We start from the raw sequence: 26,998 nt of genomic DNA on the forward strand, positions 1-26,998 counted from the left end.
TCCATTCATAAACACAGTGAGAAAGATCTTTAAAAATAATGATGGTCTAAAACTCACATAGAGTTCAAACTGAAACAACTAACTAGTACTAACCAGTGTGAATAACATAGCAGCAACGGGTACATACTGTATGTATCATGGTCTCAGGATAAAGTCTTTCAATTCACATGTCCTAAAACTTCACACAACTGCTAAATATTATTCAAATAAATAAATAAATAAATAAATTCATGCTCCTTTCTGAGAATTTAAAAATACTGGAAATACTTGATAAATTAAATAAATAATCACTGGCAACTTTTACATATGGTGGTAAATGTGTTCCTAATAATTTAGTTGGTCAATAAATGGCCTTTATGTGTGTGTGTGTAGATCCCTACATACACACATACATATACCTATACATACCTAAATATACATGAGGTATATAAAGGTACTTGTGCACAAATGTTAAGTATGTATATAATCTGTTTTAATTTTATAAATTGAATGCCATTACTATGATGGACTGCAAATTTTATGGCTCATATATACATGTTTTATGCTTAAAATTAATTTCAATATTCTATAATTATTATATATACTATGTATTTTATAAAACTCTAAATAACTTTAGAGTCATGTGCTCTTTAGAAATGAAAATATGATTTTATTACAGTGATAAGTTATTTTAAAATACACTGTTTTTCTAAGATGTTTTAAATTAAATAAAGTAATTATCATCTTCCCTCATCTATCTATCATTTTAGACAGCATTATAAACTTATTTAAAACAAAAAGCATAATTTAGGACCAATCTAAATCTTTCTGGAAAGGATTATGCTTAGTTTAAAAAGAATTTTATAGCATGGCATGGTGGTGCACACCCGTAATCCCAGTAGCTCAGGGGGCTGATGCAGGAGGATCCCAACTTCAAAGCCAGCCTCAGCAATTTTGCAAGCCCCTAAGCAACTTAGTAAGACCCTGTCTCAAAATCACAAACTTAAAAAGGCTGGCAATGAGGCTCCATGGTTAAGCACTCCTGGGTTCAATCCATACTTCCAAACCAAAAAAAAAAAAAAAAAGAAGAAGAAATTTTGATTATACTATATTAAAGTTTTTGCTACAGTGAGTCAAAAATATAAACTCAGATTTCTAAAACTTAAGGAAAATTATGAACTACTTAATGCTTTTGGAGTATGAGAATTTTTAATTATTTTATTTTATAACATTCCAGAATAGCCAAAATATTTGTACTTACTTAATTATTATTATTATTATTATTATTATTATTATTATTATTATTATTATTATTTTAGATAGGGGTCTTGTTATGTTGCCTAGGCTATTCTTGAACTCCGGAGCTCAGCGATCCTCATGCCTCATCCTCCCCAGCAACTGGGACCACAGCCATGTCGCACTCTGCTGGTCTCTGCATGGCAACTGGGCAAGCCAGTCTCTGTAAAGGAAGAGGAGAAACATGCCACCATCTGAGAAGAAGTCCTTCTAAATTCAGGTTACTGGATTCACATTCCTGAGACTTTGCCTCAGATTATTTGGGTGGTGCCTAGGAAATGTAAAGAGATTAGCTTTTCCAGGTGTAGATGGTTCTTCTGTACAGATATTTCCTCTAAGAGATACCTTCATCAAGAATCAAGGCTGATTCTAGTGGGGTAGGGAGGGGGAGCATGGGAGGAATAGATAAACTCTAGATAGGGCAGAGGGGTGGGAAGGGAAGGGAGGGGGCATGGGGCTAGAAATGATGGTGGAATGTGGTGGTCATTATTATTCAAAGTACATGTATGAAGACATGAATTGGTGTGAACATACTTTACATACAAATAGAGATATGAAAAATTGTGGTCCACATGTCTTATAAGAATTGTAATGCATTCCACTGTCATATATAAATAAAAAATTAATAGAACAAAGATAAGAAAAATTTTTTTTTAAAAAAGAATCAAATCTGATGGGGAAAGATATCTAACTCAGGAAGTTTGGGTTTGGTTCTTTTGCTGCTTTGCTCACAGGGCCATAAGATGAATGTGGATCTACATATTCCAGCAATTGAAATAAACACTAGCGAGAAAAGGCTCATCCCTCATGCCCCAAGTCATTACAGGGGATAATGAGGTTTGCGGACAAAGTTTACTGTCTTCTATGGGTCCAGTGCATTGTGCCCCATTACCATTACCATGGTAACATCAAAGATCACCCATCACAGGTCTCCACAACAGCTATTGTAATTATGAAACAGGCTGAAATTGAGAATATTGTGAAAATTGCCACACGTGACACAGAAACATAAAGTGACCACACAGTGTTGGGACAGTGGCACCAATGTCTTGCTAGGTGTGGGTACTGTCAACCTCTAATCTGTAAAAGACACAATATCTCAGAAGGGCAGTAAATGAGGCCTGCCTGTACTGATTTCCTGCCCTGCCCCCTTCCTTTATCTAATGTTTCTGGGTCGATCTGAGTTTTCTCTTGTTCCTGTGTGATGGGGTTCTGGTACCTGTGTCCTTCTCTGTACTCTGCAATTCCTAACCTGGCACTTCTCACATAGTTTTATTTTCTTCCTATAAGTGAATTGACTTGAATGGAGGCTACATAGTGTTTCCAGTTGTTTACACAGAGGAAAGTAAAACAGGCTTGATTATCTGGAACAAACAAGATTTGTGAGAATGATCTTTTCAAATATATCACAAGCTTTTTATTTCAATAATATAAACACAGTATTTCACAGGGCTTCATATAATTAACTTTTAATTGACTTAAAGGGGGTTCTTCAGCATTAGAATGTGGAATCAGTGAAAACAACGACTTAAAAGATCAGGTTAAGCATTAGGAAACCCGGAAATATAGAGCTGCACATATTGATCAGGCTTAATGGCAAAAAACAAGGGCTGTGGAGTTGATGGTACAGAACATTAAAGTTAAGTCCGTGAATAAACTTTAGGACAATTCGAGCATATGTAATTATATGTCAGGGGAAATTCATTTCAGATTTGCATAGAGTGCATTAGTGAATTATTTATTCAGAGTTTATGTCTCCCACCTCTGTATTTGGGAATATCGCCTCTTTTTACTAATTCTTGCTGAAGATTTCCTTGGATAAAATGCAGAATGCATATATTATTTCAAATGAAAGTATATCTATGGTTAAATTAGAAGCATTGTGTGAGTATAAAATTCAATATGATGAAGTATAAAAGAAGTTTTTATAATATTAAAAATCCATAGAACTTGATTCTGCTTCTTTTTAAATAACCATAAAATAATTTCTATTTTATACTTGACTTTCACACGGTAGATGCTAGACTTGCATTATTTTAGATAACTTTCTGGTCATTTTCTAGATAATAAGCAATTCCATTAAGTAACCAAAGAAATGTAATCATTATCTAGTGCACAAAATACAATAAATTAAGATACCTACAAAAAGAAATACTTTTCACTACTACAAATGAAATAAGAATTCAGCAATACAAGGTCTCCATAGTTGAAATTTTGGGCTGTAGATGGTATCCTGATTCAATGGAGTCATTAAACATAGGCAGCTTAACATAAGCCTATTTTATGCAAATATTGCACTTGTGGTTGTCCTTGTGAGGAATGAGCAGGTGATAAAACCAACTGAGCAAGTGAAAAGCCACATTTTTAAACTAGAAATGCAAAAATCACAGATGTGCCTTCAGAAAAAGGGAAGAAAATGATCATTTAGGACAAAACATTGCCTAGAGAACAACAGATAGATACTTCCCTTTGGATAATGCTAGATTTGTTTGCCTTTTGAAACTGAAAGTATTATAGTGAAGGAATACTCGAACAATGCTTCATTCTTTTTTAAAGTTGTCTTAGAAGGCATTTGGAAAGATAAAATTAGATGCAATTAGAACTTTTAAATTAACTTTAAATTGGTGGGTATTTTCATTTGGTATTTCTATGGTTTGGATATAAGGTGTCCCCACAAAAATCAAAATATTTGTTAATGCAGGAATGTTCAGAGGAAAAGAGATTGGATTATCAGAGCTGCAACTTAACTGGTCCATCCTACTTTGTGTGTTAACTGTAGACAGATGGGGCATGGCTGGAGGAGGTTTGTTGGGGGGGGGGTAAAGGCAGGTGACAGGGGGGTGCCCTGGAAGGGTGTATCTTCCTTGTGGCCCCTTACCCCTGTTAGCCCTGCACCTCTGCTTCCTGGCTGCCATGAGGGAGCAGCTTCCCTTCACCATGCCCTTCCACCATGATGTTCTGCCTCACCTCAAGGGGCCCAGAGTTACGGAGTTGGCTTACAATAAACTGAACCTCGGAAAACATGGGTCCAAATAAACTTCTCCTTTAAGTTGTTCTCAGGTATTTGTGATCATAGCATTGAAAAGCTAACATGACATTGGTTTTAGTCAATGTGCATTTCATTTCATCCAGAACATTCCATGGTAGATGTCTGCCATTCTTTTGACTACCGAACATATGAATTCACAGGTTTTTAATTTCCTACTTTGTGATATGATCTTGTCTTTTATGGTAAATCCTGAAGAAGTGAAACACCCACTTTCCAAGCCTTCCTTGAATCTATAACTTGTACCCATGTCTCATGAGACTGACACAGGTCTATCATGTATATGCCCTCCAGAACTTGAGGTGAGGTAGCTTCTTCTTGATGTCCTGCATGGCACCTTCAGCTGTTTCCCGTTCCTGTGGAATTCTAGCTGCAGTTTGTGTCATGTATAGGAGCATCATCCACTGTGTCTTGCCTGCCCCAAAGTGACAGGAATGGTATTTTCAAAGGACAAGCTGTATAGAAAATAGGAGTTTGCTTATTTATTTTTTGTGGCTACATGCCTTATGAATGTGATTCTCCAATTTTCTAGATACTATGAAGAAATAAATTCAGAATTACAAATCCTTACTGATACTAAAGTCATCAAGCACCTTGTCTCTAATGAGCATGGCTTTGTGGGGAGGTTTCTGCCTAAAAATGAGCAGGAGGGAGGTCACACTAAGATGAAATCCTGTCATTCTTCTCCGTCATTATGAAAGCAGAAGCCCCTTTTCTCATAATCCATATTCTAAACAATTATTTGGCATGATCTTTTCACACCACCACAATTTAGTCATATTATTTTTGCCTTATTTCTGAACAAAACGTTTTTAAAAGATTTAGCTTGGGAATAACACATTCCTAAATTTAAAGGGTGATATATATATATATTTAACAATATAAAGTGTTTTATGTTACCAAATGCATTATCTTCTGAATTTTACATTGTATACATAGGAGGGCTGATTAGAATATATATGTTACAGATAAATAATATGTATTTATACAGTTAAAGAGAGTATTGCTGAAAATTTCACTTACTCTATATTAAAATTGTAAAATAAAATAAAGAGGTGAAAGTGGTAGATGATTACCTAAATTGAAACAAAAATGTTAAGATATTCAAGAACACACACTATATATTACATATTATTGTGAAGTATCACTTAGGCATCAGTAGAATGATAGAAAAATCATGTCGTCTATAAAAGTAGAAGAGGAAAGTAAATCTTTTTTTAAAAAATTTTGTTTTATTTTTATCACTAGGCAGCAAGATTCAGATGATTTTCAATGACAAGAGAAATAACATGTTCCGCTTCCCTGGTCAGATTGTCCACACCATCTTCTGGAAGTTGCCATTTATAAAGATCATAAATTGTTCTTTTGCTTCACAAATCACCAATTCTTCAGTAACACTCATTTGAATAAGAAGGAATATTATTTCTCAATATAGAATATTCAAAAGTTTGATGCTTTAAGTAAATTAGATTCTTACATTGTGTATATATTTATGTTCTCCAGGTCTAGGATCATCTATCTGCTCACTGTTTTCCTATGTAGCTGGTGGTAATTTAAAATTAGCATGTAGCATTGATATTAAATATTTAACTGAAATTAAATTGCACTTAAAAAGAAAGTAATTCATATATTTACATTATTCTTCAGAGGATGTTATATTTTTATAAAAGAGGGAGACAGAAGGTACTACTTTCCAGAATGGCAAAGGGCCTCATTCAGAAACAATTACAAATTTGGGGGAGAAATGGGAAGAAAAGCTTTTGCAGAAAATTGAGTGATTTCTTGACATGCTTGTAGAAGTGCAGGAACACACCTCAGAAAGAAACAGGACAGCAAGACCTGTTTGAATTGGTGGCTTCCTCCAGACACACCTAGACTTGCATCCATGCAGAGAAGCAATCCCAGGAAACAGCTGTGGGTACGTGGAGATTGGTCACTCAGAGGGAAAACCCTGGAAAGGAGAACCTCATGCATGAAGCATTTCTTTACAATGAGACCATCCAAAATGCTCTCTCTTTAGTTATTTTGCAACAAGAGCAAATAATCGTTGCCAACCGCAGTCAGGCCACTGTGCTGTAGAGCCTCAGAAGGTGTTACCCCCACTAGCTGCACCCTGTACCTGTAATTGTCCTTTCTCGCTCCCTTCTTCCTCTACCCTCCCTAACCTCTGGCAACCAGTCTTCTCTCCATTTCTGAGATCATCTGCTTTAGCTTCAAAAGGGAGATATTCAAAGAGGTACAGAGGAACATTAGGGACTATTATGGATAGTGATACATCAGTAAATTGGAAAACCTAGAAGAAATGGGTAAATTGCTGGACATGTAACTTACTATGATTGAACCATGAATAAAGAGAAAACCTAAAAATCTAATAATGCGCAGTGAGATTGAATTGGTAATAAAAGCCCCCCACTCCAAAGAAAATAAACCAGACAAACAGAGTAAAGGACATGTTTTTACTGCTGTTCTACCAGACTTTTCAAAAAATTAACCGTGATTCTACTCAAAGTACACCAAAACATTGAAAGGGAGAACATGCTTCCCCGTGCTTCCTACAAGCTCAGCTGTCATACAGGACTCTTGGGTCCCAGCTCCCAGCTCCTCAGACACCACACTTTGCCTTCTGTGACTACATCAAGTGAGGGTTCCAGGCCAGCCAGGCTCCAGCAGGTGAGACTGGGGTGTTCTTGGGCTCCCCCCTCATTTACCTTGGTTGAATTCATGCTTCCTCCCACCTCCTACCCTTCCTCCTGCCATAGTTGGGATCTCCAGCATCTCTCAAAGGTCCATGTGCTAAGGCTAAGTGCTCAGTCTATGGTGCTACTGGGAACTGGTGGAGATTTTAGCAAGTAGGGTCTAATAGAAGGTTTAAGGTCACTAGGGGGTGCTCTCTAAGGGGACTGCAGATGTCTATGTCTTCCCCTCTCTTGCTCTTGGCTTCCAGGCAGCAATGAGATAAAGGGGCTCCCTGTGGTCTCATGAGGTACTATGCCACCACAGACTCGAAGCAACAGGGACAGTCAGTCAAGGACTAAACCTCAGGGTTGAGGGTGTAACTCAGTGATATAACACAGTTTTATGGTTCAATACCATAAACTCCCCAAAACTTTTCCTCTTTTAAAATTCTTACCTCAGGCATTTTGTTACATTAATGGAAAACTAGCATGCATTCTTCCTTCTCTCATTCCTTCATTTCATTGCTCTGTCTTTTCTTCTTTCATTTCTTTTTCTATCTGATGAGAATTGCTCCTTTTTTTCTCCTAGTAAAAACTATTCATTTAAAAGTTCAGAACATTCTTATCTAGAATTTTGGTGATGAATACTAAAAACTCTTGACTAAGAAACTGACCTGCCATAGTTTTTGAAAGAAATGCTCACTGCGCAGATTGAACACGGTATTGAGAGACACATCCTCCTCACTAGATCTCTAATTGTTTCTGCCACATGACTGAGTCAAAGGTTTCATGATTCAATCATTAAGTTTTTTTAAAAAAAATAGTTAAATATTCATTAAAGGAATATCACTATAAAGGAAGTTGACTAATGATGTTTCTTATTTTACAACTAAAATTTTAAATTTTTATGGCATATAAAGGAGTCTTGAGTAACCAAGCCACTTCATCTACTGTTCAAACTTAATTTTCATTACTGTGATGCTGTCGGGTGCAATTTAATGGTGAATTTGTGAAACCAGAATAAAGACTATGCTCACTTTTATGTTACAGTGAGGCATCTAAGTTTCCCATTGTGTCACCACAAGCTCCACAAAGATTGATAAATTAATCACTGAATTTAACAAACCTCAACATGCTCATATTGACATTGATATTTTACTTAGGATGGCAAACCTAAAGTAAAGGCCTGCAGGTACCTGATAACGTTACTCATCCAGAGGTGACTGGCAATTTTCCTCTGTGGATGTTGTTAAAAGGTGCTTCCTCTGACAGCATAAGGCCAGTCCGAAGACATAGCCCCATGTTGTTTTTAAATTGATATAAAATTGAAATCCCTTGAAAGTGTATTCATTATTGATTTTACAATCAAGCACTCTCTGCAAAATATATCTTTATTAAAGATCTACAAAATGGTCTGATCACTAACATAAAATTTGATGTGAAGGAAATTTATCCTTTATTTAATAACCAGTTGCTTGAATATGTCTTTGGAATTTTAAAAAATCATTTTGATAGCAGCATTCGAAAAGATAATATGGTTAGTCAGCTTTCATTATAAAAAAAGAACACTTGAGATAATCAACTTATAAATATAAGAGTATTTTGACTCACAGTTTTAGAGGTTCCAGTCCATAATCAGTTCCATTACTAAGCATCAAGCCATGGTGGTACCATGAGGCAGAGTAAAATTCCTCAAGTCTGGACCCAGGGAGCAAAATAGACTGTGTCAAGGACACGCCTCCAATGACCTTAAGCCCTCCCACTAGGCTCCACCTCTTAAAGTTCACACCATCCCCACTAGTGTCACCCTGGAGACCATGCCATAACTCTCCTAGGCCTTTGAGGGTCAGTCAAGATCCAAATTGTAGCAAATATATAGAACTTTTATTTTGGCAATCTCTTTCCATTCTTATATTCTATTTAACCAGATCTGTAGCCCAAGGACTCACCAGCTTGTCTTTAATTATGGCAACATAATATACTCAGATGTTTTGATAACTCAAAAATAATTCTCTTTTTTAGCCAGGAAAAAAAGTTGATGCAAAGCCAGATTGTCCCACTTCACAAAACACATACAGATTTGATATTGAGTAATATATATTCAAAATGTTTTTTTCTAAGTTTAAACGCACTAAGAACATAAAATGAAAAATAAAAATGAAATCCCTATTCTCAATTATGAATCCCCCAAAGTAACAATTTTTAAGAGTTGTTTTAATCCTCTTCATGAAATGTACATAACATGAATATATACCTGTCATAGTTTGGACATGAGATGTCCTCCAAAAGTCTTGTGTGAAAAAATGCAAGTTTGTTCAGAGGTGAAAGGATTCAATTATGAGAGCCTTAACTTAATCATGAATTAAGCCACTGAGAGAGGTTAAGAGGGTGGTAACTGCAGGCAGATTGGGTTGGTTGGAGGACATGAGCCACTGGGAGTGTGCCTTTGGGGTTTATATTTTGTCCTTGGTGAACAGAGCCCTCTCTGCTTATAGACTGCCATGTCCTGAGCTGCTTTCTTCCTCCTTGCACTCCTGCCATGATGTTCTGCCTCATCTTGGGCCAAGAGCAATGGAGTTGAGTGACTAAGGATTGAATCTCCGAATCCATGAGCTTCAAATAAACTTTTCCTCCTCTAAGTTGTTCTTGTCAGCTATTTTGGTCACAGACATGAAAAGCTGACCAAAAAATATCCATTTCTTAATTTTGGATATTATTTATGAATATCCAGGAATTTAATTCATGGAAACTATTCCTATTTCTTCACTTACTGTCCCAAATTTTGTGTGTTCTAATATGGTTTTTATTTATGTGAAATGTTTCACAATTATGTCTCCATCTGTCAATGTTAGAAATTATATCTTAATGGTCCTATTAAGCAGGCCAATTAAATGCATATGTCTACAATCTTCTCTTACTCTTTATTTCCCAGCTATTATTTGTAGTATTATTTTAACATTTATACTTTAAATATTTTAAATTAAAAAACATCATATAACATAACATCTATATAAAAAAACAGTAAAAACAGTTCCCTTTTTCCTATAGGTCCATTCTACAGGGAAAAGTAAGGAACAAGATTTATACTACTATGATTATCTAAATATTAATTTATGCACAAAATATGAAATTGAAACAGGAGAAAAAGGGATGAAGCTAAAATCTACTAAATCTGTTGCTCTAGGTGAATGGTGAATGGTCCAGAGAAAATGTGGTATGTAGTATTGTTCAGCAAGCTGTTCATAATTATAAAAGTTTGTTTTGACGTGTGAGACATTATTTAAAGTGAAATTGCACTTTTATGGATTTTCCAGCTACCTGTCTGTTTCTTTTTTACTTAAGCTATGCTATCAGATGATAGCATTTACTAATGGTATCCAGTGCCTTCAGAGTAATTTTATTACAGTAATATATTTTTCCCTAAAGGTCCCATGACCTTCTTTCCTAATTTCAATTGCTTGCTTTCATGCTAATCATGGTACTCAACGATAAACCAGAGGTATTTTTCTTTTTTTCTACAATAAAATATATGGGCTAAATAGAATATCACTGTTACTTTAGACGCCTTTACTGTTTTGACAAAATGTATCTATGACTATAGTTTAAGGGAAATTAACCTCCAGATATGCAAATATAGTAGCTTATATTTTTTTCTATTTTGTTTTGGCTTGGCGTTGTATGCTCATAATCATGTGCCATTAGAAATCAAGAGGTATGGAACATTTTGCATTCGATATCGTTATGTGATGTTTGGTTCCAATATGATTCCAAATTCTTATAAGTATTCTGTTCTTCACCTTTTGAAACTTAGTATCCTCTGATATTCATAATATCTCACATTCAAGTTTCAATTCAGTAAGCTTCAAGTGCATCCCAAATATTCATCATTAGTAAGTAAATACAATTTCAGCCTTGAAATAGTAGGCAGGAAAAATGACAGTTTTGCAATCTGCCTTTCATACCACGTTTCCTTAATCTTCTTAGCATAAGAAACCAAAAAGTGTGAAATAATTATGCTTGCAGAATTACATGAAGGTGACGTATTCAGGTAGCTATTCTTTGCTTTTATATCACAAGGAGAAAATGAGTTTATCTATTTCAATACATATTTCTTGTAAATACTTGAATGTTTTCTACCAAATTTCTTGGTATAGTTGATAAATGCTTTTATGTCCCTTGTTGCCAAAGTATTTGAGACTTACACATGAAACAGTTCAATTCTGTCATAATCTTATTTCTTCTTTATCTATTTTTAATTATCTCATGCATGCTTACTGACTTCAAACTTGTGCTTTGATGTTATGCTTTTGAGATTTTTACCAAACAAACAAAAAAGCTAAAAACCAAAAAAATGTTGATTAGCCAAATGGAAAATTTAGGTTTTAATTGGTCTATGCACTTGTGTAACAGGGTTTTGAGGGTACATCACAAAAATTCAAAACATTTCTTTAAATATTCGAGAAAAAATGACTTTCCAGTGAAACATCCCTACATTGTGTACTCCTTCTCTATTTTCTAGTGCATGCATATAGTTCGAAGTACTCTTCTTTTGAGAAGCAGGGAGGCATGCAAATGATGGAGTCCAAGAAACAAAAGCAACTCAAAAACCATGCTCAGTTTTTTTCTGATATTCAGATTGGAGAGGCATTTTCCTGGGAATCTGTCACAGGTAAAAGCATTGTAGCATAAAAGCAACAAATGCCTCAGAGCTGCCCCTTGTTTTACACTACGGCATCTTGCCATAAAGCACTTCTGGGATTGCTATTGCACTGGGTGGTGGTAAATGCACATGGTGGAGGTTGAGGGTACACTTCCACTGTGGATTAATTTATGGCTGGCTTTTGGACATTTAGAGACATGAGAGCAAGGTTTAATGTTCAGAGACTTTTCCATGTATTCTGTTTCTCAACTCAGCTTTTTATATATATATATATATATTAAGCAGCAGAGGTGGGGGTGGTACTCTGCCAGGTGATTGTATTGTAACCATTCCACACTGATGATTCCTGCAGAGTGACACTTATGACACCCAGCTGAGCTGAGGTGCCAGAGGGGAAAATGTGCCACAAAAGGCAAACAACTCTGCCACAGCACTGAGTTTGCTTTACCAAACAGCACAGGGAGGTCTACATGTGTCTCCCAAAACATTACAGAAGAAATCTGTCATTGATATTGTAATAATTATATCAGGATCACAAGGAATTAAAAAAAATCCCCTAAACGTACCAAATGTATTTTGCATCTTTCATGCTGATGCACTGTTTGGGGGGATGAAATAGACATTTTTAAAATAAGAAAAACCCCCCAAAAAATCTAAAATTTCCACTTTACGGCAGCAATGGATTTTCCCCTCTTGTGTGAGAGCATTTGGTGGGCTGGAGATAAGGGGCTTCCTTCTCATTTGGATGGTGCCTGGTGACATTACGCGCCCTTCTGGCACTTGCTCTCATTGCTCCTACTCAAAACACACCTTGATACATGCAAGATGGGAAGATGTTGTCAAGGTGTTAAATGATGTGTGACAGTACAACATGCTACAGACAGTTACACATATCATGAATCCATAGCCTGGTGACCATAGAGAACACTGTCTGTTACCCAGTGACTGCTCTCTTGCCCAAGTGGACATGGACATGAGAGTCCACAACATCTTGACCACAGCCTAGTTTCATATCCTGGTTCTAGTTTCAGATCCTTCAGGTCACAGGGCACATATGCCAGATCCTGACGAGTCCTCTGGTCATTGATATTTGGCATTCCATCTCATGAATATTTTAAAATGCATTCATCCACTTTACTATTGATCCATGTAGTCAATTCCAGGTCTTTGCTCCTAATAATGAGGCCACTGGAGTCATTTGCAGATGTGTGTCTGATGATGAATGTCCTCATGTCTGCTGGTGGATTCCAGCAAGCAAACCTGATGGGCTGTGGAGCGTTCTTAGCCAGGAGACACTGTCACTCCCCACCAGTGGCTTGCCTTCATGTGCACATCTTCCAGAAGTATTGAGAATTTTGTTTGATTACTAGTGCCAATTTGTTTACATACTTTTATTCTATTCTGTTAGATACATAAGGGCATTTTATTTGGTTTTTCTCAGAAAATTACTTGATAATAACTGATATAAAGTATTTTCTTATAGGAACTGGGGGTATATGGTGACCATTTTTAGCAAGTTGCCTGTCTGCAACTATTTGCCATTTCCTTGAGAGACTTGTTGTATTTTTCAAGTGGATCTGAAGTTATTTTTTTGATATTTTGAATGGAGTCTATTGTTTAATGGATGAACATTATTTGAGAAGAAAGTCCCTAATTTCACTGAACTGCATGCAAAAGCTTGAGTGTGGTTGGTCTATTTTCACCTCCCTCAGTGTCTGCTAGACATAAGGGATGGAGGACCACTCTGTCATCACCAGGAAGTTTTAACTTTCCCATCCACTCAGTCTGGAATTACAGTTTGTCTCTATGAGGTAGGACAGATGTATCAGATAAAGCATTTATTGCAAGACTATTCATCCCACTGGGTTTCAGAGCCCTCTTTAGTAAATCCAATAACCACACATGTGTCTACATGTTTCAGCAATCTGTCTTCTTCCACCTCATGGTTTGCTAAATACTTTATTTTTTTTCTGAAAAAATGTATTCTCACATTATAGTAAACCTCAATATTTGATATTGATATTGATATTGAATTGGACTTGCCAAATTTGACCTTTTCAAAAACTCTAAAATCAGCTTTAAATTTGAACAAAACAGCTTACTGGAATATTTATTGGAATTACATTGAATCTACAGATACATTTGTCAAGATACGAATTGTTCATTCATTCTTGGAAAACAGTTTATCCTTTAATTTATTAAGGTCACCTTTAATTAGTGACAGAAACATGAGAGAGTTCTTCAATTGACTTAGATGATTTCAGTAGCTGCTTTCCTGGGTGTATTTCTAAATTAGTAGATATATTTGATGCCTTCTTGTGTTACTATAAGTAACATCTTTAAAATTATGATATCTAATTATTTGTGACTACAGTGTCCTTATTTAATCCAATTGTTTCTCCAGCAAACCAAGAGGATTCTAGACTAGAATAAACTGGTTGCCATTTGTGACCTAACCTCTAAAACCAACCACATCCTTCCCTTGGGATTCCGTTGGTCAAAGCATTACATGGGTTCATCAAGTTCATGGGGAGGAGGCAGATCTCACCTCTCCACAGAGAAGTGGGGTTGGGATACAGAGTGGTGCAGCCATCTCTGAAAATTATATCTGAACTGTTATAGACTATTCTTAAAGCTAAAGTTGGGAAAAGAGACTCAAGATGGCAGAATAGAGGTGCCCAGCAATTACCTCCTCTGTAAAGAAGAACCCAAACAACAAACAAAAAACTGCATTTCCAGATGGGTGGCCGAGGAGAGCACTATAATTCAGCAAGGGGAAGAGGGGAGCCCTGTGACTTGGAGGCCTAGGGTAGCAGAGTAGAGAGACAAATGTGTGACAATTGATCCCCAGCTCCCTGACTGGGAGGATTCCAGGCTGTGGAGGTAAAGGTCAAAAGGCCATGGCCTCACAAACACACTAAGACTGAGATGTGCACTGTGACCCAAACAGCCAAGCCCACGCAGTGCTATATAATGAGGACTTGCCTCCCAGAGTAGAGGCTCTAGTACAGACTGCCACTGCAGTTTCTAGAGGCCCCACCCCACCTGATTTTTTTTTAAAGTGGGGCCACTGGGAATTGAACACAGAAGCACTTAATCATAAGCCACATCCCCAGCTCTTTTTGTGTTTTATTTTCATATAGGGTCTCACTGAGTTGCTTAGAACCTGCTGAATCTTGCTAAGTTCCTGAGGCTGCTTTTGAACTTGAGATTCTCCTGCCTCAGCCTCCTGAGCTGCTGGGATCACAGGTGTAAGCCACCAAACCTGGCCTTTTCTGATATTAAACCATTCTACTAAGCTGTTGCAATCAAAATAGGATAATTATTGGCATAAAATAGAAACATGGACCAAAGGAAAAAAAAGTAGAAAATCCAGAAATTAGGGCTAGGGTTGTAGCTCAGTGACAGATTCCTTGCCTGACATGTGAAAAAAATCCAGAAGTGAATCCATGTGATCCATATATTCACTTTTTTACAAATTCACCAAGAAAATAGATTGGAAAATGACAGTCTCTTGAATGCAACCTCTTGGGTGCTGGGAAATTGTCCACACATATGTAGAAGAATGAAAGTGGACTCCTATGCCTCACCTACAAAATCCTACCTATAAAAATCAACAAAAAAATGAATCAAAGACCTAATTGTGAAACCAGAAACACGAGCAAAAATAGGACAAGCACTTTAAGACACTGGTATAGGCAAAGACTTTTTGGATCCATTCCAAAAGTACAGGCAACAAAAGCTGGCTCTCTTATATGGGATTGCACCAAGCAAAGAAACTTCTGCACAGTAGAGGGAACAAGCAACAGAGGGAAAAGACATCAGGCAGTGGAAGGGGACAGATATTTGCAAACTGTCCATCTGACAAGGATTGAAATCCAGAATATATAGGGAACTCAAACAGATCTATAGCCATAAGTGAATAGTCCAATTAACAATGGGAAAAAGAACCAAGTAGACATTTCTCCAAAGACGACAGATACATGACATCAATTATATAGAACATTGCTCAACTTTGCTAGCCATAGGAGAAATGCAAAGCGAAAATCACAATCTCATCTTGCCTTAGACAGAGTGGTCATTATAAAAGAGACCAAAAAGACAAATGCTGGAGAGGAGCAGAGAAAGGGGAACGCTTAGGGAATGGTGAAGGCAACAGAAATACAGCCATTAGGGAAAATAGGATACAGTGCCTTAACATAAAAACAAAATTGAACTACTACGCCACTCCGCAATCCCACCACTGGGTATACGTCCAGAGGAAATGAAGTTATTCTATCAAAGGGAAAACTGCATGCCTGTGAGTTGCAGCAATATTTACAATAGCCAAGATATAGAATCAACACAGTTGTCTATCAATGGCCATAAAAATGTGGAAGGTATTTATATCCAATATTATTCAACCATGAAAATAATGAAAATCTGTCATTGGCAGCAACATGGTGGGAAGTGGGACAAAATTATGTTAAGTGAAATGAACCAAGAACATAAAAGCTACCACAGGTTCTCATTCAGTTGTGGAAGGTATAAAAATTCAGAAAATACAAGTGGAGCAATGAATAGCAGTCACTAGAAAGGTAGGAAGGGGTAGGGATAGAGAGTGGGGATAATGGAAGAAAATACCATTGGCGAGAGGAAGTTCTAATGCTGCATTGGACAGTAATTATAGTCCATCCAGAGCAATTAGCTATACATTTCAAAATAACTAGAAGGGGAGGGTTTAAGGCTTCCAACAAATATAAATAAAAATATTTGATGAAATGCTATGTGCCCTGATGTGATCATTACTCATGCATGCATATATGGAGTTAAATATGGTACTCCATAAATAAATGTTATTTATTTATGTCAGTTATAATATGTCAAATATAATATATCTAGAATTTTTGAAAATTTTCTGTTACTGATGTAGCACATGGTTCCCTACAAGTCAAATAAAATTTGACTTAACAATTCAGGATATATCATTTTGAAACAGAAATAAAAACGGAAGTTACTGATCTTAAATTCTAGGGCTGTGTCATGGTGTAGCAACAGCAAGAGATATGTGGCCCCAGGATTCCCTTTGGCTTCAGGGAGACTGTAATTTATCAAAATACATATTCCCTAAGACGATTTATTTACACAGAGTCTCAGAATATTACCCACCATCTGAAAAAAAATATTCCTCTGTTGACAAGCTGAAGGAATGCTAGCCAGAGCTAATAAACTTTAAGTGAATGTCTCTGAGTAGTTTCTAGCTGAGGATTTACACCCTGTCGCATGGCCATTAGCACAGATATATGTTTTTATTTATGGAGCGGTTTTCAGTTAGCAAATTCGTATCCTCAGCAAGGAGGGTAATGTGGGTGATGCTAGCCAGCCTGTGTGTTTGTGTGTGCTTTGAGCTTACACCGCAGAAACTCATGAATTATTCTCCTCATTCCAATCAGTATAAGGAGAGCAACGGGCATCACTTCAATGAGGATGGAACTTTCAGGAATCAAGATCAATATAACATGTATTCTTCAAATCGTCAAACTCCTTGCCTAGCTATTTCCACTCTACCTCGCTGCCCTTTTCTTTTGGGGTTAGACTTTCAATTTACTATTTCTTCTATTTTCAACTTATCTTCGAGTTCTACAAACTTTCTGTGGCATTCTCAGCCCTCATATAAGCCTCCTTATTTTAAAACAGACTTTAAAATATTTTGATTGACACATAATATTCGTACATGTTTATGAAGTATAATGTGATGTTTTAGTTCATGTGGACATTGAGTAGTGATCAACTTGGCTCATTAATATATCCATCACTTAAACTTCTATCATTTCACTATGGTGATGTCATTCAAATTCCTAGCTCCTAATGATTTTGAGATATGTAATTCAATATTTTTCATTACATTCACCCTGCTGGGCCACTGACACCCATTCTGTCCTCAAATAATAAGAGTGTACCCATTTACCAACACTTCTCTCTTCCCCTCTGTTCTCCCAGTCTTGGTAACCACTATTCTGCTCCAAATTTTCTTTTTTTTTTTTTTTTTTTTGCAAATTTTTTTTTATTCGTTGTTCAAAACATTACAAAGCTCTTGACATATCATATTTCATACATTAGATTTAAGTGGGTTATGAACTCCAATTTTTACCCCAAATACAGATTGTAGAATCACATCGGTTACACATCCACATTTTTACATAATGCCATATTAGTAACTGTTGTATTCTGCTACCTTTCCTATCCTCTACTATCCCCCCTCCCCTCCCCTCCCATCTTCTCTCTCTACCCCATCTACTATAATTCATTTCTCTCCTTGTTTTTTTTCCCATTCCCCTCACAACCTCTTATATGTAATTTTGTATAACAATGAGGGTCTCCTTCCATTTCCATGCAATTTCCCTTTTCTCTCCCTTTCCCTCCCACCTCATGTCTCTGTTTAATGTTAATCTTTTCCTCCTGCTCTTCCTTCCTGCTCTGTTCTTAGTTGCTCTCATTATATCAAAGAAGACATTTGGCATTTGTTTTTTAGGGATTGGCTAGCTTCACTTAGCATGATCTGCTCTAATGCCATCCATTTCCCTGCAAATTCCATGATTTTGTCATTTTTTAGTGCAGAGTAATACTCCATTGTGTATAAATGCCACATTATTTATCCATTCATCTATTGAAGGGTATCTGGGTTGGTTCCACAGTCTAGCTATTGTGAATTGTGCTGCTATGAACATCGATGTGGCAGTATCCCTGTAGTACGCTCTTTTAAGGTCTTCAGGGAATAGTCTGAGAAGGGCAATAGCTGGGTCAAATGGTGGTTCCATTCCCAGCTTTCCCAGGAATCTCCATACTGTTTTCCAAATTGACCGCACCGATTTGCAGTCCCACCAGCAATGTACAAGTGTACCCTTTTCCCCACATCCTCTCCAGCACTTGTTGTTGTTTGACTTCATAATGGCTGCCAATCTTACTGGAGTGAGATGGTATCTTAGGGTGGTTTTGATTTGCATTTCTCTGACTGCTAGAGATGGTGTCTGCTCCAAATTTTCATGAGATCAATGTTTCAGATTCCATCCTGGAAGGAGATCAGACAGCATTTGCCTTTTTGTGCCTGACTTATTTCACTTAATATAATAACTACCTTTTAGGTCCATTCATTTGTCCATCATGCTTTTTGATGGCTGAAAAAAATTCCATGTCATTCATTCATATATATATATATATATATATATATATATATATATATATATATATATATACACACACACACACACACATATATATAGGAATATGTTATGTCATGGAATTTTATACATGACATATATTTATATATCATATATATGATGTCTGTGCACACATATTTTGTTTATCCCCAAGAGACAATATTCAGAATATATATTCTATACTATATATCTGATGAGTTCATATCCAGAATATACAAGGAACTCAATTCTGCAGTAAAACAAAATAAAACAATAAATAACTCAAGTAACAAATAGGCTTTTTAAAAAAATCCTGATAGCACTTATTTCTTGCAAAAATAATCTATTTTATTATTTTGGGTTAATATTAGAATAAAAACACATCTTTTTGGTAAAATTCCATCTGTGGAGGGTTCTATATGATTTTCTTATGTATTATTTCATTTGAATTCATTCTAAGGGATAAACATTATTATGCAAATGGTAAAGATAAAGAATCTATTGTCCAAATCAGTGAATAAAGTTCACTTCCTTAGTAGGACTAGTGGAAGAATTCAGATCTAGGATGTCTGGTTCCAGAGCTGAGGCTCTTCTGCAGAACCATCGTGGATGGTTCCAAACCACTTGTGCTTCCTATTTAATTTTATTTTCAGGTATCATTCTTTTTAGTTCCAGAATTTCTATTTAGTTCCTTTTTTTAGTTTCCTATAATCTAGTTAAATTTGACATCTTTCTACTCACGTTTTTTTTCTTTTTTCCTTATTCATAATTAAACGTGTTCTGGCACATAGGTATCTTTGTATTTTCCATCATCTTGCCTCTAGGTATACCTACTGATTTTTATTGCACTTTGGAGATTGTGTTTTATTTCAGCAGAGTGTTATTACTCTCCTCTGCTATGAAAGTGAATAGTGTATCTCATCACCTTAATTTGGTCTGGGCGAATAGAGTCAAGGCTGAATTCAAGTTTTAAGGAAGCTCGGTCTTTGATTTACTCTATACTAGCACCATGCACATATACTCAGCCCTTGTTTTCTGAACTCAACTCTAGAGATCTCTGGCTGATATATATATTTTTTATCAGTATACAAATTTAGAATTTATAGGCATACAATTTTAGAATTTGGCAAATGTCTCAAAGACAAAATATTCTGTACAACTTAACAGCGTCAAGCCTTCAGTGTGTCTCTCTAGCCACATAAGGTCATTAGATGTCCTGGCAGTAATTGCCCTCTGTGGGCACAGTCCAAATTCTCCAGTGCCTCCTGTTTTAGGCAAAGTCTGCAAGTGTCCAGGAGTGTGTTCTCAGAAGTCAGCTCCCCTCTTTGAGTTACTCTCATTTTGGAACTCTTGAAACAGACTTGCAGCAAACCCTGTTCACAGATCATTGGCTTTTATTAGCAATTCTTGGATCAACCTGCATTTCAGACCAAAACTGCTTCAGAATGCTTTGCCTTGCCCCGTGTGCAGCAATATTTAGAACCTGAGAAGAGGAAGTGGCATACAAAGAGCCAAAGTGAGGTGCAGGGAGAGCTTGGTCAGCAAAGCTAGGTGGTTTGCTTTATTTGAATTTGGTTTGAGTACTTGGCTGCCTGTGATTGATGGAAGCTTGGCTGCTGTAATTGGTCAAACTCCAGTTCCCTGATCTGGGAGTAGATCACAGTCTATTTACATGTCGGGTTAAGTTTCAATTTATCAGCTGCAGAGAAAACTGCAGGACAAACTCTACATACTTTTATGTCATACTTAATCTAACAGAATACTAGCTTCATTAGTTCCCCATGGTTTTAGTAATTTGCTAATTCATTAGAAAGACAATTTATATATATAATCCATTTTTTCTAGATATTCTCATCAAAACATTGACATACTCCTGGATATCAAGTATGTTATGCTACTGGATAATTTTATGCTACTGGATCTATTTTTGGTTAATATTTCTTTTAAATTGGGATTCCCTCCATTAAGATGCTGCTGCTACTCACCCTTTACTTGCAATGTTACACTGCTCATGTTCCTGTATGTACTGCCCTGTCTACTACTCAAATAAATATGATATTCTTCCAGGGAAAACAAAGGACAATTTAATGATAATAGGTCTATTCTACATTCTCACAATACTGTGAGATGAATAGAGTTGGTACAGCCTTCACTTCATGGTATTAAACAACATGGATTCCTTACAAACTATTGCATAACATGGGCAAAATTAAATATCTTCCAAGCTTCATTCAAGGAAATAAGAAAGCTAAATAGTTCATTTTTTTTCCTATTGAGTCATGCAAAGAATTGGTAACTTGAGTTAAAGATCGTTATTCTCCTGTGCTAAGTTATAATAGGTTTATATTTCCAGCTTGGAGAAGATGTATAGCTTTGAACTTCATAGTCATCTTAGTGTTTCAACCTGTGTTTCCTCTGGTTCCCAGAGAGCTAAAGCTAGAAATATAGAATTAACAATATAGGTGTTTGCCCTTCAGGATTGTGCAAAAAAATTTATTGAAATTTTGCATTAATTGATTTTGAAACAATGCTTCAAGGCATCTTCCTATGAATAGAGGAGTAGTGATCAATCTTTTGTTTTTCTTAGAATTGACTTCTCAGAAGGGGTTTATACCATCCTACATCTTAGCTTTAATTTCTTATTAGTGTGCCATGCACAATTCCTCAAGGTTGCTGCCACTCTTTCACAGAAATGACCACAGTGGTGCTTTTTGCTTTAAAAAAAAAATGTCCTGGGCAGGGCTGATGGTGTGCACTTGTAATCCCAGAGGCTCAGGAAGCTGAGGAAGGAGGATCATTTATTCAAATGCAGCCTCAGCAAAAGTGAGGCCCTAAGCAACTCAAGGGGACCCTGTCGGGGTTTCCATAGCTGAGGTTGTTGCCCAGTGGTTCAACACCCCTGAGTTCAATCCCTGGCACCAAAAAAAAAAAAAAAAAGTCCCTGAACCCTAAGAACCACAAATCATTTGTACTTGAAAGATCTGGGTTTTAATGTTGGTATTGGCATTTGGTTTATATTATTTAAATGTATAGAATTAAATAGTTTGAATAAGTTTATATAATTAAATAAGACTTTCAATAAGACTCGGTCTATGCATCAAAATAAGTACATATATATTCACCTCACAAAGGTCAATGACAAAACTTAGCTGTAGAACTGCCTGTGTTTTACAAATGGGACACAAAGAATATGTTGACAAAATGAACACAGAAGAGTGAAAACACTTTTTGACTAAAATCTAAATTAAATCTCAATACTGCTCCATTTACTTGAGTTGGGAGTTGAAGGAAAGAAATTTCCAAATGTTTTTCCATCTTTCCTTTCCACTGGAAGATGAAACTCAGGATTGCTATATTTTTAATGCAGATGTTAAATTATGGTTGGCAATATACAGACCAGACAGAATTACAACCCAATAAAGGAAGAAAATGTTATTCTTCTTTGTTAATACTGCAAGCGGAATCCAGTTCCTAAAAAATTGAACTAGAGAGTCTATAGGTGAAATTTGAAAGCATCCATAAGTAAGGGAGTACATATCTTTGTGTATCCTTTCTCCTGTAAGATCCACTTAAATATGAAATGACTTGCAGGAGAGCAGTTGTGCTGAATCCATAGAAAATGGACCGGGATTATGATGTTAAGTGTGCAGGGAAGGGACAAAGGTAGACTTGAAGTATACAAATAAATAAATTAAAAACTAGTTTTACCTTCTACTTCTCCTGAAGATAAACTAAAATGGACAAAATTCACCCTGTCATCTGAAAGACACTTAAAAATAATAGTACAACGTGTATTCAAACTATTTAAAGACTCTGAAAGTCAGACCTGAGAGATATGAAGAATATCCAAGTTTTTGCCTAGAAAGAACCCCCCTCCCCCCACAGGAAGGGGACTGAGGGAGGAGTGGCAGATTCCCAGAGCCAAGAGTCCAGGAAAACCAGTTTTGCTAGAGTTTACAAAAGCAGGCCAAGGGGACAACTGCAAAGCCAGGCAGGTGGAGAGGTCTGAGGAGCATCTTTCTAGGACATTAGACTAGTGTTCATCAGTGTGTGTGACTAAGAGGCTCCTTGAAGCTAAGGAAAAAAATGACCTGGAAGAATGGGAAGAACCAGTCCCTAGAAGTCCTGCTCCCACTAACCAGACTGGACACCCTCAGGATCATGGAGGGATAGGGCTGGCTATGCAGAAAGATCTTACCCTCCTGAGCAGCAGAGAATAATGCATCCTAGACTATGCCTCTTCAGTTTTGCTTAACAAAGCATAAAACCAATACCTGAAAACTCAGAACTATTTCAAAATAAGTTAATACATCCCAGAACAAATATTGGGAATATTTTAAGGATTTCAAAACAAGGTATAATTTACAATGTGTGGCATCTAGCAAAAGATATGGGAAAGAATACAGGAAAGCAGGTAAACACAAAATCAGCAATGAAGAGACAAATGAATCAAATAAGTCAGATATGGAATTGACACAGATATTAGAATTATTGGCAAAATAAAAAAATTAAAAACCAATTATTAAAGATATTTTCCACTTCCAGTTTCAGGTACAATATATAAAGATTTTACAAGTTATCAGTTACAGCTTAAAATAAGAAATAAGAAAGAAAGAAACTGAAAAACATAATAATCCATGATTTTTCTTAAATCGAACAAAATTGGTGTAGCAAAGTAATCTGCCCTTGAAAATGTTGGCGATTCAGGCAAATACAGAGAATCCACCCAGATCATCTTGCCTTCAGAAGAAGCCACTGTGTGGATAAACAGTTAGGAACTGGCAGGATAACTTTGACAAATCCATGTGACTTGACAACAACTCACTAAAGAGTGGAAAGCAATCTTAGGGGAACACCAGCCACCCTGAGCGTTGCCTGCTGGTCACACAGTTCTTCTGTATGAGGAGCCAAAAGAAAGTCCCCTTCCTGGCTCTGGCATGGGGAGAGAAAAGGGGCCATTTTAAAATACATCTGGAGAGTCCTGAACTTAGAGGAAAAGGTTTTTCCCTTCCCCAAGGATCTCAGACTAACTAGATGATAGACTAGAATGCCTCCCCTCCCCACATCTTAAAACCACATCCCCAGAGTTCCAGGATAATTACAGTCAAGACAGACAGAAGGAAGACCAGCCCAGATGCAGATATTCATCTATACAAAAGGAAACTTGAGCAGTAATGTGCTGGTCACATTTTCCTCACTGTGATCAAAATACCTAACAAGAATAACTTAAGAGAAGGAGGGGTTTACTTTGGGCTCATGGTTCAGAGGTTCAGTCCATGGTAGGCTGACTCTATCGATTTGGGCCCAAGATAAGGCAGAACACCAAGGAGGAAAGGTGTGACAGAGGAATACTGCTACACTCATGCCAGCCATGAAGTAGAGGGAGGGAGGGAGGAGAAGGGGCTACAGGGCACATACAATGTACAGGGACCCCCACCCCACCCTGTGACCCACATCCTCCAGCCATGCCCCACCTGCCTACAGTTAGCACCCAGGCTATTCAATCTAGGATGGACTGATGGGGTTTCAGCTCCCATAATCCAGTCATTTCACCTCTGCATATTCCTGCATTAACAGGAGCTTTGGACCTCAGACCCAAACCATAACAGGTAACTTCAGTAAAGGCTTTTTATCATTTAAGTTGATTCTTTAAACACAAGTAATAGGAAGTATGGAATATTAACATGCAAAAATTAAAATAAGAGAATAGTAATTCAGTGGGAGGAATGCAAGTTACTATTTTAACATACCCATAAACTCTACTATCATTGGGCGGGAGGCCAGTAAGTTAAATATGTAAAGGATGATATAAAGCACAGAGTAAGGATTGAAATAATAAAGATTTAAAGCTAATATGATAACATGAGATAAATTGAGAACACTTTAATACAATTAACTCCAAAAAAAAGGCATAGAAGAACAAAAGAAGAATATGTAGGAAGAAGATACATTTGAATCTTGCCATATGAACAATCACATCAGATATATATGTTTTGTTGTTTTCTCTTATTTCAGATAGGGCCTTGCTATGTTGTCCAGAATGGCCTCAAACCTCTGGGCTTACTACCACGGACTGAACTTGTGACACCATAAACCCAATCCTTCTGCCTCAGCCACTCAGTTGCTGGGATTACAGGTGAGTGTGCCTTGGTTCCTACTTAATCACATCCAATGTAAAAGGCTAATTAACATATGAGGAAAAAAAAAACACCTTGGCAAATCTAATCAAGAGGAAGTTTGAGTATCTATATTAAGGTTGGATAAAGTAGAGAAAAAAGCAATGAATATTGGCAAGGTAAAAGAAAGCCATTTTAGAATAAAGAGATCAATTTCTTGAGAGGATTTTAAAAGTATTTAAGTACCCACTAATGGGCTTCGAAATACATGATAGGCAAAAATGATAGGGATGCCAAAGAAATTCATAATCAGTATTTATAGCTGAAGATTACAACTGCCTTCTCTTTGGACAGCTATTTTATTCTATTTTTAAAGAATAAAAAGAAATTTAATATGAATATTACTTAAACAACATTGCCAACCAATATGACCTAATTGATGTTTGGGAGGTATTGCAGGAAACATCAAAAAACTCATATTTTTTTAAGAACACATAAAACATTTACCAATATAAGGCATATTTTAGACCATCAAATTTTGTAAATGCAAAAGGATTCAAGTCTTAAAATACATGCAATGACAAATATGGGATTAAATGATCAATTAATAACAAGAAAACAACTGAGAAATTTAAAACATTTATATGCAAAATCACATGTATTTAAGTAGTATCTGACTTCACAAGGAAATTAAAAGGGGAAAAGTGTTTAATATGAAATAAAACGAAAATATATGAAACTCTGTGGGATGCAATTCAAGCACTATTATTAGGATGCATTTAGCAATGAATATGTGTATTTTCAAAGAAAAGTATCAAACCTATGACCTCACAGAACGGACCTTTTATCTATGACACAAGGAAAGACAAGCGAAACTTTAAAGTTGAGAATAGGAAATAATAAGAATCAGAGTAGAAATCAGTTATAACAAAGCAGAAAAATTAAGTAGGAAAAAATTACAAAAACAAAATTGGTTCTTTGAGGAAATCAGTAAATTAATAAATTTCTAATCTGATTTATCAGGAGAGAAAGGAAACAGAAATAACCAACATCAGGAAGCAGAGACTTTATATCACTATATAACTACCGTGTTTTAAAGGATAATAATAGAGCATTCTGTTCATACAGATATTTTAAGAATAATAATAAAGCACCATGATTAAATTTATGCCATGAAACTTGAAACTATGGCTTCCATGGAAAAATCCCTTACAGAACACAACCTACAAGACCTGTATTAAAGAAGAAAGAGATGCCATGAATATCCAGGTATTTATTAGAGAATTTGAGTCTTTAGGTTAACAATGTCCAGAAAGGAAAAATGCAGGTCCCAGGTGAGTTCTCTCCAAAACTTCAACAAGAAATAATAAAACTTAAACACAAATTCCTCCAGAAAATAAAAGGAAGAGAAAGTAATTAACTCTTTCTATGATGCTAACATCATCCTGATGCAAAAACTTGACAAAGACATTAGAACAATTGGAAACTACTGGTGGACACTCCTCATGAGCATACATGCAGGGAGCCACACAGGAGCTGAGCAAGTGGAACCAATACTATGTGATGATAAGTCCTTACCAGCAAAGGTTGTCACATAATGCAAGGTGGCCTTAACATTCAAACACCAATCAACAAAATGGTAGAACACAGCCATGTTCATTTGTGTGGACATAATTTCTGACCACTTTCTTTCACACTGTGGCAGAGTTGAGGAGTTTAAGAAAGAAACATATAGCTTGCAAAGTACATTTCTGCACGAACCTTTTTTTATTTAAATATTTTATTTTTGTAAATGAAAAAAGATTCAAGTCTTACAAAATACATGCAGTGACAAATATGGGATTAAATAATCAATTAATAACAAGGAAATAACTGAGAAATTTAAAACATTTGTATGCAAATTCACATGCATTTAAGTAGCATCTGACTTCACAAGGAAATTGAAAGGGGAAAAATGTTGTAGTTGGACACAATACCTTTATTTTATTTATTGTTTTTATATGGTGCTGAGGATCAAACTCAGGGTCTTGCATATTCTAGACGAGTGCTCT

The 26,998-nt window shown here is 36.3% G+C and overlaps 1 long non-coding RNA gene across 1 annotated transcript in view; it reads right to left on the reverse strand.

The window, feature by feature from the left end:
• Nucleotides 1-5,384: 5,384 nt before the first annotated feature.
• Nucleotides 5,385-26,998, reverse strand: part of LOC131423728 (uncharacterized) — a 47,250-nt gene continuing 25,636 nt past the window's right edge. Inside the window, exons 4-5 of the long non-coding RNA XR_009225647.1 lie at nucleotides 8,608-8,694; nucleotides 5,385-6,272 (exon numbers count right to left, since the gene is read on the reverse strand). This is a non-coding gene — a long non-coding RNA (uncharacterized LOC131423728). The remainder of the gene's footprint in view (nucleotides 6,273-8,607; nucleotides 8,695-26,998) is intronic.

The sequence above is a fragment of the Marmota monax genome, unplaced genomic scaffold (assembly GCF_021218885.2).
Source record: "Marmota monax isolate L192 unplaced genomic scaffold, Marmota_monax_Labrador192_F-V1.1 WCK01_AAM20220418_F8-fsc00071, whole genome shotgun sequence".
NCBI classification, from domain to species: domain Eukaryota; kingdom Metazoa; phylum Chordata; class Mammalia; order Rodentia; family Sciuridae; genus Marmota; species Marmota monax.